The 14,293-nt window shown below is 34.6% G+C and overlaps 1 pseudogene; it reads left to right on the forward strand.

Moving 5' to 3' along the window:
- The first annotated feature begins 1,064 nt into the window (after positions 1-1,064).
- On the forward strand, positions 1,065-1,904 carry LOC149204694 (glutathione S-transferase U18 pseudogene; annotated as a pseudogene).
- The last annotated feature ends 12,389 nt before the right edge of the window (positions 1,905-14,293 follow it).

Consider the following 14,293-nt stretch of genomic DNA (forward strand, 5'->3'; position numbering starts at 1 on the left):
AATTGTGACCAGATTTCCCGTGGGCTTTGTTGTACCAAAGTATCCACAATGTAAATAAAATATAATTTTCTCGTGGGCTTTTACGAAAAAGCATCCACTTTGTTTTGTCGGCATGAATAATTTTCTCGTGGGCTTTGAAAGAAAGCATCCACTTTGTTATCTTCTGTAGGATTTGCTTTTTCGGACAGAATCTACTATCACATTTGCCCTGGCATTACCTGAAAGGAACTATTCCTTTCCTTAGATGGAAATCTTTTTGCGGACGTCGCCTTAGCACTATCCGAAAAGTAATGATTCTATCCACAGTTTACGAATGGCCTATAGTAATGTTTGTCCCCTCTCATTCCTATATAATGAGGATAAGGCTCATTGATGAGGCATTTGAGTTTAGATTGAGTCTAGAGTTTTGTGTGTTTGAGTCAAGTGCCTCTCTTGCTCTGCATCTGCAGACATTCTGTCTGATCTGCTTGTATCACAAGAAGAACTTAAGTCCTTAGGTGATTTGGGAGCCTGCGCATCAGTGTGCTCGGCACTGGTGAGAACCTAAAGTGGTCGAATCATATAGAGAGTCGACTAGTCTGTATATGTGTCGAAATCTGATTCTGAGGTAGAATCTATCCTTGGCCAGGTAGCCTCTGGTATTGCTTGTTCCATGCGAACAACATAAAGCCCGGTAAATGCGAAGATAGTCAATCTCTGTAAGGAAATCTCTCTGTAAGAATTCTTCTGTAAACAAAGTCATATCCATTTTGAAATAAAATGAGTACACCATTCTGTATCTGAATACATCATCTGTGCATTAATATTGTTTTCTGTGGTGGTAGTTGTCTTTGTGCCTTCATCCGAAGTTCGCAGGAAGTTCGCCAAAGGAACGAAGGGATGCCAAGGCCGTTGTTAGGCGAGGAAGTTGTTGTTGAGGCCATAAGAGTGTGAAAGTTCTGAGTAGGTTCACCACTGGTTCACCAGGAGTCGGTTGTCAAAGTCATTCGAAGAGACGCAACAAGTAGCAAGCTCGTGACAGGAGCCCCTGGTTAAAATCAATTTTAACTTTCAGAGAAATCGTGATGGAAGCCTGTGGAGAAGAGAGGCAAGTGAGGCTGTTAGGTGCCTTTGGGAGTCCCTTTATGCTTTGGGTTCGCATAGCACTGGCTCTTAAAGGGATCGGTTACAAATTCATTGAAGATAATTTGCACACAAAGAGCAGGCTGCTGCTCAAATCAAATCATGTTCATAAGAGGATTCCAGTGCTTATCCACAATGGAAAACCTGTTTGTGAATCCATGATTATTGTCCAATATATTGAAGAGGCATGGGCAAATAAGGCACCCATTCTTACGCCCAAAGATCCATATGACCGAGCCATTTCTCGCTTCTGGGACGCCTTCATAGACGATAAGATAACAAGTTCACTTTGTAATCACCTTTCATTGCTTTGCTTATGGCTGCTATATGTCTTTATTAACTGCGTATTTTTTAATACGCAGTTAATATGTTCGTGCTGTTTATGTGATAGGTTCGTGCTGTTTATGTGTGACCTCAACTGGTGCCATGTCTTCAGGGAGTTTGCACTGGCCAAGGTGAACAACAAAAGAAAGCGAAAGAAGAATCGGTGGCAAACTTTGTTGTATTGGAGGAAGCTCTGCGAACGAACCCCTGCTTCTCGGGGAAACTCTATTTTGGAGGAGATGAGATCGGCTTTGTTGACATCACATTGGGTGGTCTGTCAGCGTTTGTGAAAGCCTTGGAAAAGATTAATAATTCAGTTTTAATAGAGGCGGAGAAGATGCCGCTATTAAGCACATGGGTGAATCGATTGTGTGAGGGTGATGGAGTGAAAAGAAGTTATGCTGGATCCAGCCAAGATGCACAAATTATTAATTATGTCACGACCTGCTGGAAATTAGTCGAAGCCTTGACTTTAATGGACGTTATCCTCCTCGATTTTATTTTTATGTTGTCAGTTGGAATGTTGTTTATGCTTTCTGATGGGTTGCATTGGTCTTCTAGGGAAATTGAAGTAATGGGTTGCTGTTAGTTGGAATGTTGTTTATGCTTTATGAAAGTTAAATTTAACTTTGTCCATGATGCTTTAGAAAAAGTCAACTCAACTCTCCGTTATGTGATATTTTTTTATGACACTCATACATATATAATATAAAATTAAGTATATTAAGAAAGATAGATTTTTGTTGTGGTAAAAAAGCTTAAAATGAACTTTAACTTTGTGAATCATGTTTTAGAAAATGTCAGTTCTCCATTTTCTATTAACGTCATACCCTTTATGACACTCATACATATATAATACAAAATCAAGTATATTAAGAAAGTATGAATTTTGTTGTAGTAGAAAAGAACCTAAAATGAATTTAACTTTGTTGATCATGCTTTAGAAAAAGTCAACTCTAAAAGCTAATTTTCGGTTTTTTCTTAATGGCATACCCTTTATGACACTCATAAATATATAATATGAAATCAAGTATATTAAGAAAGTATGAATCTTGTTGTGGTAAAAAAGAGCCTAAGATGAATTTAACTTTGTGGATTATGCTTTAGAAAAAGTCAACCCTCTGTTTTCTCTTAATGTCATACCTTTTATGACGCTCATACATATATAATATAAAGTCAAGTATATTAAGAAACTGTGAATCTTGTTGGGGTAAAAAAGAGCCTAAAATGAATTTAATTTTGTGGATCATGCTTTAGAAAAAGTCAACTCTCTATTTTCTTTTAATGTCATACTCTTTATAACACTCATACATATATAATATAAAATCAAGTATATTAAGAAAGTGTGAATCTTGTTGTGGTAAAAAAATCCTAAAATGAATTTAACTTTGTGGATCATGCTTTAGAAAAAAAATCTAACTCTCGGTTTTCTCTTAATGTCATGCATACATATATAATATGAAATCAAGTATATTAAGAAATTGTGAATCTTGTTGTAGTTTAAATGAGCCTAAAATGAGTTTAACTTTGTGGATCATGCTTTAGAAAAAGTCAAATCTCTCTTAATGTCATACCCTTTATGATGTTCATACATAGATAATATAAAATCAAGTACATTAAGAATGTATGAATCTTGTTGTGGTAAAAAAAAAGCTTAAAATGAATTTAACTTTGTTGATCATACGTTAGTCAACTCTTCTTTTTATCTTAATGTGATACATATATAATATAAAATCAAGTATATTAAGAAAGTGTGAATCTTGTTGTGGTAAAAAGGAGCTCAAAATGAATTTAACTTTATCCATTATGATTTAGAAAAAGTCAACTCTCTCTTTTCTCTTAATGTCATACCCTTTATGATGATCATAAATATATAACATAAAATCAACTACATTAAAAAAATGTGAATCTTGTTGTGGTAAAGAAAAGCCTAAAATGAATTTAATTGTGTGGATCATGTTTTAGAAAAAATCCTCTCTCCTTTTCTCTTAGGCTTTTTTTACATATCAAGATTCACACTTTCTTAATATACTTGATTTTATATTATATATGTATGAGTGTCATAAAGAGTATGACATTAAGAGAAAACTTAAAATTGACTTTTTCTAAAGCATGATCCTCAAAGTTAAAAATTAGTTTTAGGCTTTTTTTTACCACAACAAAATTCACACTTTCTTAATATATTTGATTTTATATTATATATGTATGAGTGTCATATAAATTATGAGATTAAGAAAAAAAAAATGAACAAATGAATCTTTCTTATGGACAAAGTTAAATTCATTTTAAGCTTTTTTTAGCACAACAAAATTCACCCTTTCTTAATATACTTGATTTTATATAATATATATGAGTATCGTTTAAAAAAACATATGAAATTAAGAGAAAACGGAGAATTTATTTTTTCTAAAACATGTTCGACAAACTTAATTCATTTTAAGTGCTTTTTTAGCACAACAGCATTTACACTTTCTTAATATACTTAATTTTTTATTATATGTGCATGAGTGTCCTGGAAAAAATGACATTAAAAGAAAACGGAAAATTGCATTTTTATAATTAAAGTCAATTCTAAAAACATGATTTCTTTCCCATAGCTTCATAACAATAGTTTCTTTCCCATAGCTCCATAACATATATAGTTATATTTAGGGGTTGGGGAAAAAGTTGAGTCAGATGAATGGGTATAACTGGAGCATGCCATACAAAGTCAAAAATTTATGAAGAAGTTTAGTTTAAAAACATAATTATATATAAATATACAAACCTATGGCAAAAATCAATTATATCAATGGTCTGTATTGACAACTTAGAAAGAAAATTCATAATCGTGGAACGCTCGATCGTAGCCAGCAGGTACATAAAGCTGTTACTTCTACGTAAGCCGTTTTTGTTTCCAATTCAGTGTTGTTTAGTAAATTATAATTTTTTAATTTAATAATTTATTTTAATGTATAATTTTATTTTATTTTAAAGAAATCACATTAAAAATTTTGATCGACCATTTTCGAATTTGATTTTTTTTCTCAATTAAATATAAACAAATTCCACTATTTTAACGCATAATTTATTTTAACCGTACAAATCTATAATTTGTTTTTAACTGTTAGTAATCTATACTATCGTGGCATATGCTATTATGACTTAATCGAAGAACACAATTTGTGCCAGAAAATACATGTTAAATTTGAAATCTAAGGTGCCTTACTGCCGTTGCAAATATTCAGAAGGATTTGTCTCTTGATTTTACTGTTTTGTGTACTAGTTTTGATGAGACTTCAAATGGTGACTGCCATTACCAAAGAGATTTGTCTCCGTTCTTTTATTTTTTTTATATGTAGTAGATTCGACCAGAGTTCAAATGTTTACTAAAACGAATAATCAAAGATGTCTAAGGAAAAAGACATCTTCAATATTTAACAGGTATATGTATGCATCATAACTCTATCTCTCTATATGAATGTCTAGGTTGATGGTTAACATGGGCGTTCTTTCTAAAGCAGTTTAAGCCAATGTAAGTGTCAAAACTCATCGTGAGCACGGAAACATAACTTAATTAGAAAGATAACTTAATTTAGGTTTTAGACTCTATTCGAAATTGAGTGTAACATAAATTTAGGAGAAGAAGTTGCATTTGGCCAATTGGTGCTTGTAGGTTCCTTAGGGTGAAATCTAAAATCGAATTATTGAAAATATTGTTACCATATGAGCAATATATTTGCTACTTCAATAGTAATTATACTAAATATATAGTTTGTTGAATGAAACTACTTACGGTAGGAAGATATGGCACCATAAAAAAATTTTGTATTTATAATCACAAAAATGTAGTATTATTAATGATGTAGGGTGTGGGTTGTTGTCATTATGATGTACGTGTTGTACTTGATGGCAACCCACTTGTAGTAGAACAACTAACTTGTATATGATCACTAGATGAATCTACAGAAGAGATATCAGATGTGACAAAATACATGACAATAGTGTTTACAGATGTGATGAAATGCAGGGCAGCGTCAAGGAATTAGTTCAGAAGGCAACTCATTCGAATGAAAGATCACAGTATAGCAGGTAAACAACAAAGAATTACAGATTAGTCTCACAAAATGAATAAAGAGAGGTATACGCAGGTTCACCATTGACCACGCTACGTATACACACAGGTTCAAGAATTAGTTTAGAAGGTAACTCACTCAGATGAAAGATCACAGTATAGTAGGTAAACAACAAAGAATTATAGATCAGTCTCACAGAATGAAGAAAGAGAGGTATACGCAAGTTCACCATTGACCAAGCTACGTATCCACGCAAGTTCGCTGTATACAAGTCGTGTATACATATACATGCACTTTCACAGAAGGAAAAGCCTGTATACCTTGGAAAACTAAATTTTTGGTCCGAAGTATTTGGTCCATGGTATTTGGATCCATGGTATTGATCCAAGGTATCAGGACCGAGGTATTGACCTTAGGTATTTGGTCCATGGTATTGGTCCTAAGTGGTTTTGGTCCATGGTATTGAGAAAGGACTAAAACTATAAAAGGAGGAGAAGATCATTAGGCCAAGGTGTGCAAGTATTGAATATCTGATGAAGTGTGAGATCTAGTATGCAAGTTATTAGGTGATGGTGCATTGCTAAATCTGAACCAAGGATGAACCTTAGCTGATGATGAGGGATCAGATCTAATGATAGATCGGGATCTTGAGGAGCGAAATGAATTATCGTTAGGTGTTTTTACTCATGTATATTCTAGATCTGAATTTTGACGCATATATTATTCTGTAAATGATATGATCTGGATATAACTAAAGTCTGGAATAACTGTAGAATTCTGAATTTATATTTGTAGATATATACGCTGGTTGGCTTTGAGGAAAGCACGTATACACATAGGTTCGACACATGGAAGTAGCATATACCTTATAAAATATGTTTTAGTTGCTTCTGTTTGTTGTTGCAGTGTTCTGGGTTCTGGCTTGGGTTCTGGTTACTGTATTCTGGTGACAGCATTCTGAATGATCAGATTGATGGGTTGTCAAAGTAATTGATTGATTTGGTTGTGGTTGGTTCAAAAGGAGATTGGTTGATGCTGATATATTTAATGATTGAATGAAGTTGTTGATGGATCCAATCTAAAAATTTATGAAACGAGGTCCCTGAAGGAAGAAAGAAGGTAGTAGCCTTCTGTAGACCGACACCTATGTACTAATAAATATTTCAGCTAGTACAAGAGCTAGGGGGTTGTAGCTCCCTTCCAGTAGAATCTGGAGAACGAGAGAAGGTTGTAGCCTTCTGCAGGTAGAAGCCTGCGTACTGGTATAAGACTACACTAGTACAAAAATTGTAAACATAATTTTCTTATTATTAAAAGAAGACAGAGATGATAGAAGTAGGTGGTTTTCACCCACATTGGGTTTCCACCTTATATCTTGGTGTTCATGTGTTTTTCTTATGTGTGATGCTTTATTCTGTTTTTATTGCACTATCTAATGAATTCCTGATATACTGGTTAATGTTCAATGTATGATAATTTGGGTAAGTCAAAAGATCTCTGCATATACGCTGGTTGCATTAAGTATAGTTGCATATACACGCTAGTTCACTAAGTTGAAGTAGCGTATACAAATTAGTTTTGAAAATTAAATTATTGATCTGATAATACTAATTCACCCCCCCTCTTAGTATTATTTTCAACAATTGGTATCAGAGCAGTTCCTTCAGAAGAAACTTGATCGCTTGAAGGAAGATCCAGCATCATGAGTAATCAAGAAAGCGAGGGATCTATCAGACCGCCAATCTTTGATGGGAGCAACTTTGTTTATTGGAAGGTACGAACCACATCCTATCTTCAATCACTTGGAACAGATGTCTGGGAAATCGTGGAAGGAGGATATACATTTCCATCAGCAATTCCTACAGATACAACAGGTAAAAAGAAATATGAAACCAATGCCAAAGCTATCAATACATTATTGGGAAGTCTATCACAATCAGAGTTTGTCAAAGCTATGCAGCTCAAATCAGCGAAAGAAATATGGGACAAAATTGTTCTAAGCTATAAAGGAGACTCTCAAGTAAAACGTGCTAAACTGAAAACTCTCAGAATTCAATATGAAACTCTCAAGATGCACAATGATGAAAGTATAGCTAGTTACTTCTTACGTACAGATGAGGTTGTTAATTGCATGAAGAATCTGGGTGAAGAGATAAAAGAAGTTACTTTAGTTGAAATTTTTTTGAGATCCTTATCTGCTAAATTTGAATTAAAAGTATCTGCCATAGAAGAAAAGTAAGATCTACAGACTATTACTATGACACAGCTTCACGGAATCTTAACTGCCTTTGAGATGAGAAAAGGAGGCCCATCAGATATGAGAGAAATCGCATTTAAAGGTTCAGAAAAAGTAAAAGAAGAACTCAATGAATCAAGACATATTTTAGAAGAAGAAGAGGAAGTAAACGTTGTCAAGAAGCTTCAACGGGGTTCCGGAAGATTAAGAGGTAAAAGTACTACCTTTCAAATGTTTTTCCTGTGGTAGAGTTGGTCATTATGCTTCCAAATGTCATCATAAAGATAAATATGATAAAGGGAAGGAATCTGCAAAATGGAATAGAAAACAAAGTGTAAGTAAAAAGAGCTACTATACTCATGAAGATAACAATGGTTTATCAAATAGTGATGAAGATGAAAATAGTAATGATTATAGACTTTTGATGGCTTATGAAGATGTTTATTTTTTGGATGCTTTAGATGAAGATGACCCTTATGAAGAATTCTCTAAACTCAAAATTTGTTTAGAAGAAAAGAGTATGATTATAGATACCTTAACATACCAACTCGCTGAAAGAGAAAAAGACAATGAAAAACTAGAATGTGAAATTGTGGGTCTAGGAAAGGATCTTGAGAAAACAAAAGCTCTTAATCTCAAATTTTCTAAAGGATCAAAAACCTTAAATCAAATTATCAAAGTGCAACATTCTCCTCTGATAAAGACAGGTCTTGGATACACTGAAGAAGCATCTCAATCACAAAAGCCATTAACCTCCACTAAAAGATATCTTGATGCAGAAAAGAGCAGTGAACAGTTTGACAATCATCAGAAAGGCATAAAGCAGATCACCAGGTAAATCAAGCTCAATTTACTTCAAGGATGAATAGAAGCCACAATCAGCCGCAGATAAATCATACTCAATTTTCTTCAAAGATAAATATCAATAGAAACTACAACCTCCAGGTCAGTAGATTCGATAATTGCAGGAACTTCTTTAACGATCAATGTTTCTCATGTCATAATTTTGGACACAAAGCTGCTCAATGTGTTGCTTACAAAACCATCATGACTAGAGAAGCATGAAATCAAAGGAATGTGACAGGGATCGAGAAAAGTTCCTACAATAACTTTTCTCTTCTTGAAAATGAAATAGAATGCTCAATCTGCAACAACATTGGCGATGAATAATATGAATGCAGAAGTAAATTTCAGCAAATATCTCAAAAAGAGCAAACTCCATTAAATCCCAAAATATGGAGAAAGAAAGAACCGCAAACAAAAAGATGTGGTATAGCCCTGTATGCAGAAGGACAAGAAAACCAATCTTACATTGATAATGGATGCTCAAAACACATGATAGGTGACAAAGTAAAGCTACACTCATATAATGCCTTAGAAAAGGAAAAGAATGTCTCATTTGGAAATGACACTCCTGCTATCATAAAAGGTAAAGGCTCTGTTTTTTTGAAAGAAAAAGTTAAACCTGGGAATGTTATGTATGTTGATGGCTTAAAGCATAACTTGTTGAGTGTGAGTCAAATGTGTAATCAAGGAAATAAGGTAGTGTTTCGATCAAATGGATGTGTTGTTCGTGAGCTTGATACAGGAGAAACCGTGATCAAAGGTACAAGAACTCCAAACAACCTATACATACTCAAGGGAGGACAATAACAATGCAATCTAAGCAAAAATGATGAAAAATGGCTATGGCACAAAAAATTGGGACATCTAAGATTTTCTCAAATAAGAAAAGCATGTAGATTCCAAGTTGTTCATGATCTTCCATATATCAACATTCTTGAAAATACTATATGCAAATCAAGTCAATTCGGTAAGAAAACATGATCTCACTTCATCGAAAACGAAGGGTCAGCTAGTAAGCCTCTTGAACTTATTCATATTGATTTATGTGGACCATCAAGGAAAAAGTCACCTCGTGGAGAAGAATACTTTATATTGTTAATTGATGATTTTTACAGAATGTGTTGGATATGTCTTCTAAAGCATAAAGATGAAGCATTTGAAAAGTTCAAAGCCTTCAAAGCTTTGGTTGAAAATGAATCAAATCGAAAAATCAAATGCCTTGGACCTGATTGAGGAGGGGAATTTACCTCGAATGAATTCTTTGACTTTTGTGAACAACATGGAACAAAAATGCATTTCTCCACCACAAGGACTCCTCAGCAAAGTGGAGTGGTAGAAAGGATGAACATAATTGTTTAACAAATGGCTCGGGCTATGCTAGATGAATCTGGAACTCTTGTAACCTTCCAGGGTGAAGCTGCATTCGTCACCATCACTATTCTCAACCAAGCAAATGTTTGGGTAAATAGCACTCAAACTCGACATGAACTTTGGTATGGTAAGAGTCCTACTATAAAATACTTCAAATTTTTTGGAAGAAAATGTTACATCAAAAGGACTGATGAAAAACTTGGTAAGTTTGAACCTAGAGTAGATGAAGGCATTTTTCTTGGCTACTCTTCCCGAAGTAAAGGATATAAATGTTATAATAAAAGACTTGGGAAAATTATTGAAAGCATTGATGTTGTGGTTGATGAAGCTTGCAAAAATCAAAAACAAATAAAAACCGAAGATTATGACAATGAAGAAGATGACGATCATTTTCCCACAATAAATCACATTGATTCTGAAGAAGAAACCAATGAAGCACCAAAAGAAGAGATAACGATAGAAGAAAAGACTCCGTCTAGGTATGTTTAGAAAAATCATCCAAAAACTCAAATTTTAGGGGAAAAAGGGGCAGGTGTGCAGACAAGAAGAACCATTGCTAAAGCCTCAAGCTATCTAGCATTACTATCTTCCACTAAACCTAAAAATGTAAATGAAGCATGTAGAGATGTATGTTGGGTCAAGACCATGAATGAAGAACTTGAGAAAATTGAAAAGAATAATACTTGGGAATTAGTTTCTAGACCTCATGATAAGAATATCATAGGAACCAAATGGATATTCAAAAACAAGCTGAACAAAAATGGAGAAGTTATCAGAAACAAGGCCAGACTCATTTGAAAAGGATATACTCAACAAGAAGGTATAGATTTTGAAGAAACTTTTGCACCTGTTGTTAGACTTGAAGCCATAAGAATGTTTCTTGCTCTTTCTAGTTTTCAGAAATTCAAAGTATACCAAATGGATGTAAAATCTGTCTTTCTTAATGGAGACTTAGAAGAAGAAGTCTATATTGAACAACCAGATGGATTCATTCTTGGAAATGATGCAAAACTTATATGCAAACTCAGAAAGGTTCTCTATGGTCTCAAATAAGCTCCAAGGGCCTGGTATTACCGTCTTGACAAATATCTCCACCAACAGGGTTTTTCAAAGGGGTCAACAGATAGCAATCTATATACAAAGATTGACAGTGGTAAATTTCTAATAATTGTTGTTTATGTTGATGATATCATTTTTGGTAGTAATGAAGAATCCATGATGCATAATTTTGATTAAGTAATGCAACAAGAATTTGAGATGTCCTTGCTCGGTTAGCTTACCTATTTTCTTGGTCTACAAGTTCAACAAAATAAAAATGGTATTTTTCTCTCATAAGCCAAATATCTCAAACAGATCCTGAAAAAGTACGGCATGGAAGATTCTAAACCAGTATGTACCACAATGGTAACAGGATGCAGTCTTAACTCAAATGATGAATCGACAGTAGTACATCAACCAACTTATAGATCCATGATTGGATGTCTGCTTTATCTAACAGGTACCCGACCGAACATCATGCATGTAGTGGGAATAGTTGGAAGATTCCAAGAAAATCCAAAGGAATCACACCTTCAAGCAGTCAAAAGGATTTTCAAATATCTTCAAGGAACACAAAACTTTGGTTTATGGTATCCTAGAGATATAGATCTTACACTTCATGCATATACAAATGCAGATTGTGCAAGAAGTGTCGATGACAAAAAAAGCACTAGTAGTGGTGCATTTTATATGGGTTCCAGGTTAGTGTCTTGGTTCAGCAAGAAACAAAGTTCAATTGCATTACCTATAGTTGAAGTAGAATACGTGGTTGTTGCATCTTGTTGCACACAACTACTTTGGATGATGCAAACCTTGCAAGATATTCAGATCACATGTACTCCACCTATCTCCATTCTATGTGATAATACAAGTGTCATCAGTATTTCAAAGAATCCTGTCATGCACTCCAAGACCAAGCACATACCCATCAAATATCATTTCCTACGTGAACAAGTTCTTGAACAAAAGGTCAAATTGGAGTATGTTCTCTCCAAAGAACAGGTTGCTGATATATTTACTAAACCGCTACCCGGAGAGACATTTGAATATCTCAGACAAACTATGGGAGTAGTTTTTGCATCATCCTACTGTTAAATCCTATTTTTCATAGAAAGGTGGTTATACGTGAGTTTCATGAAGTGTTTTCACGTACATACGGGAGTTTCTGTGGGCACAGTCGCCTATATGTTGGTTTGAGGAAAAGCAGTGGGCCAGACTCAAGAAAAAGGGGTATGCTATGGTTCTGTCAATTATTTTCTCTATTTGATGATGGTTTCAATATGCTAATATATTGGTCCTCATAAAGTTGTTTATCACTTGATATATATATAGTTTTGATGATGATGCTTTGATATCTCTTACTGACATATGCAATGATCAAATCTGACAATGAACAGGTGGAATAGGTTTATGGGGAGAACATGGTTGATCATATTTTGGGAACTAATGATGGACATATACGGGTTGCTATTCTGGATGCCGTTGACAGATGTTGCTGATGGTGCAGATCATATCATAGTTTTTGATGACTTTCATGGTGTTGTTTAACATATTTGGTCTCTGTTATATATGTCATGTATATCTTTTAATGTAAAGGTCATGAAAATACCTAATTTGTAACCCTGCTATGCATGGGATGGATGATGTAATGTTTATTGTTTTTGACATGTATAAAAAATTGGTATATCCCCACTTGGTTGGGTGGATGAGTCAAATTTGGTATATCCCCACTTGGTTGGGAGATGGATGTATGTATTAGCCATTGGTGATAGGAAGGTCATTTGTGATGTATGAATAGAGTCATGTTCTTCTTTTAGAACATCCTTTTGCAGACTTTGCTTACATTCAGGGGGAGCATGGACTCGATGATAGGATCTCAATCAGCACACTTCAGCATATCAGAGAGTTCAACATGCACTCAGGGGGAGCATGACCCTTTTCCCTTGATGTCAAAGGGGGAGAGTGACTTTGTGTGGTTGTTGCCATCAAGTCCAAAGGGGGAGATTGTTGGCATTATGATGTATGTGTTGTACTTGATGGCAACCTACTTGTAGCAGAACAACTAACTTGTATATGATAACTAGATGAGTCTACAGAAGAGATATCAGATGTGACAAAATGCATGATAGGTGTTTACAGGTGTGATGAAATGCAGGGCAGCTTCAAGGAATCAGTTCAGAAGGTAACTCACTCAGATGAAAGATCACATTGTAGTAGGTAAACAACAAATAGTTACAGATCAGTTTCACAAAATGAAGAAAGAGAGGTATACGCAGGTTCACCATTGACCAAGCTGCGTATACACATAGGTTTAGGAATCAGTTCAGAAGGGAACTCACTCAGATGAAAGATCACAGTATAGCAGGTAAACAACAAAGAATTACAGATCAGTCTCACAGAATGAAGAAAGATAGGTATACGTAGGTTCACCATTGACCAAGCTGCGTATCCACACAAGTTCACTATATACAAATCATGTATACGTACACACGCACTTTCATAGAAGGAAAAACACGTATACCTTGGAAAACTAAATTTTTGGTCCGAAGTATTTAGTCCATGATATTTGGATCCATGGTATTGGTCCAAGGTATCTTGTCCGAGGTATTGACCCTAGGTATTTGGTCCATGGTATTGGTCCTAAGTGGTTTTGGTCCATGGTATTGAGAAAGGCCTAAAACTATAAAAGGAGGAGAAGGTCACTAGGCCAAGGTGTGCAAGTATCGAATATCTGATGAAGTGTGAGATCTAGTATGTAAGTTATTGGGTTATGGTGCATTGCTAGATTTGAACCAAGGATGAACCTTAGTTGATGATGAGGGATCATATCTAATGATAGATCGAGATCTTAAGGCATAAAATGAATTATCATTCGGTGTTTTTTCTCATGTATATTCTAGATCTAAATTCTGACGCATATATTATTCTGTAAATGATATGATCTAGGTATAACTAAAGTCTAGAATAGCTGCAAAATTCTAAATTTATATTTGCAGATATATACGTTGGTTGGATTTGAGGAAAGCATGTATACACGCAAGTTCGACACATGGAAGCAACATTTACCTTATAAAATATGTTTTAGTTGCTTCTATTTGCTGTTGCAGTGTTCTGGGTTCTATCTTGGGTTCTAGTTACTGTATTTTGATGACAACATTCTGAATGATCACATTGATGGGTTGTCAAAGTGATTGATTTATTCAGTTGTTGTTGGTTCAAAAGGAGATTCGTTGATACATATATATTTGATTATTGAATGATGTTGTTGATGGATCCAGTCTGGAAATTTATGAAACGAGGT

This window comes from Pinus tabuliformis, chromosome 1_2, assembly GCF_031772625.1.
Source record: "Pinus tabuliformis cultivar Carrire ecotype Pingquan chromosome 1_2, CPIR1, whole genome shotgun sequence".
NCBI lineage: Eukaryota > Viridiplantae > Streptophyta > Pinopsida > Pinales > Pinaceae > Pinus > Pinus tabuliformis.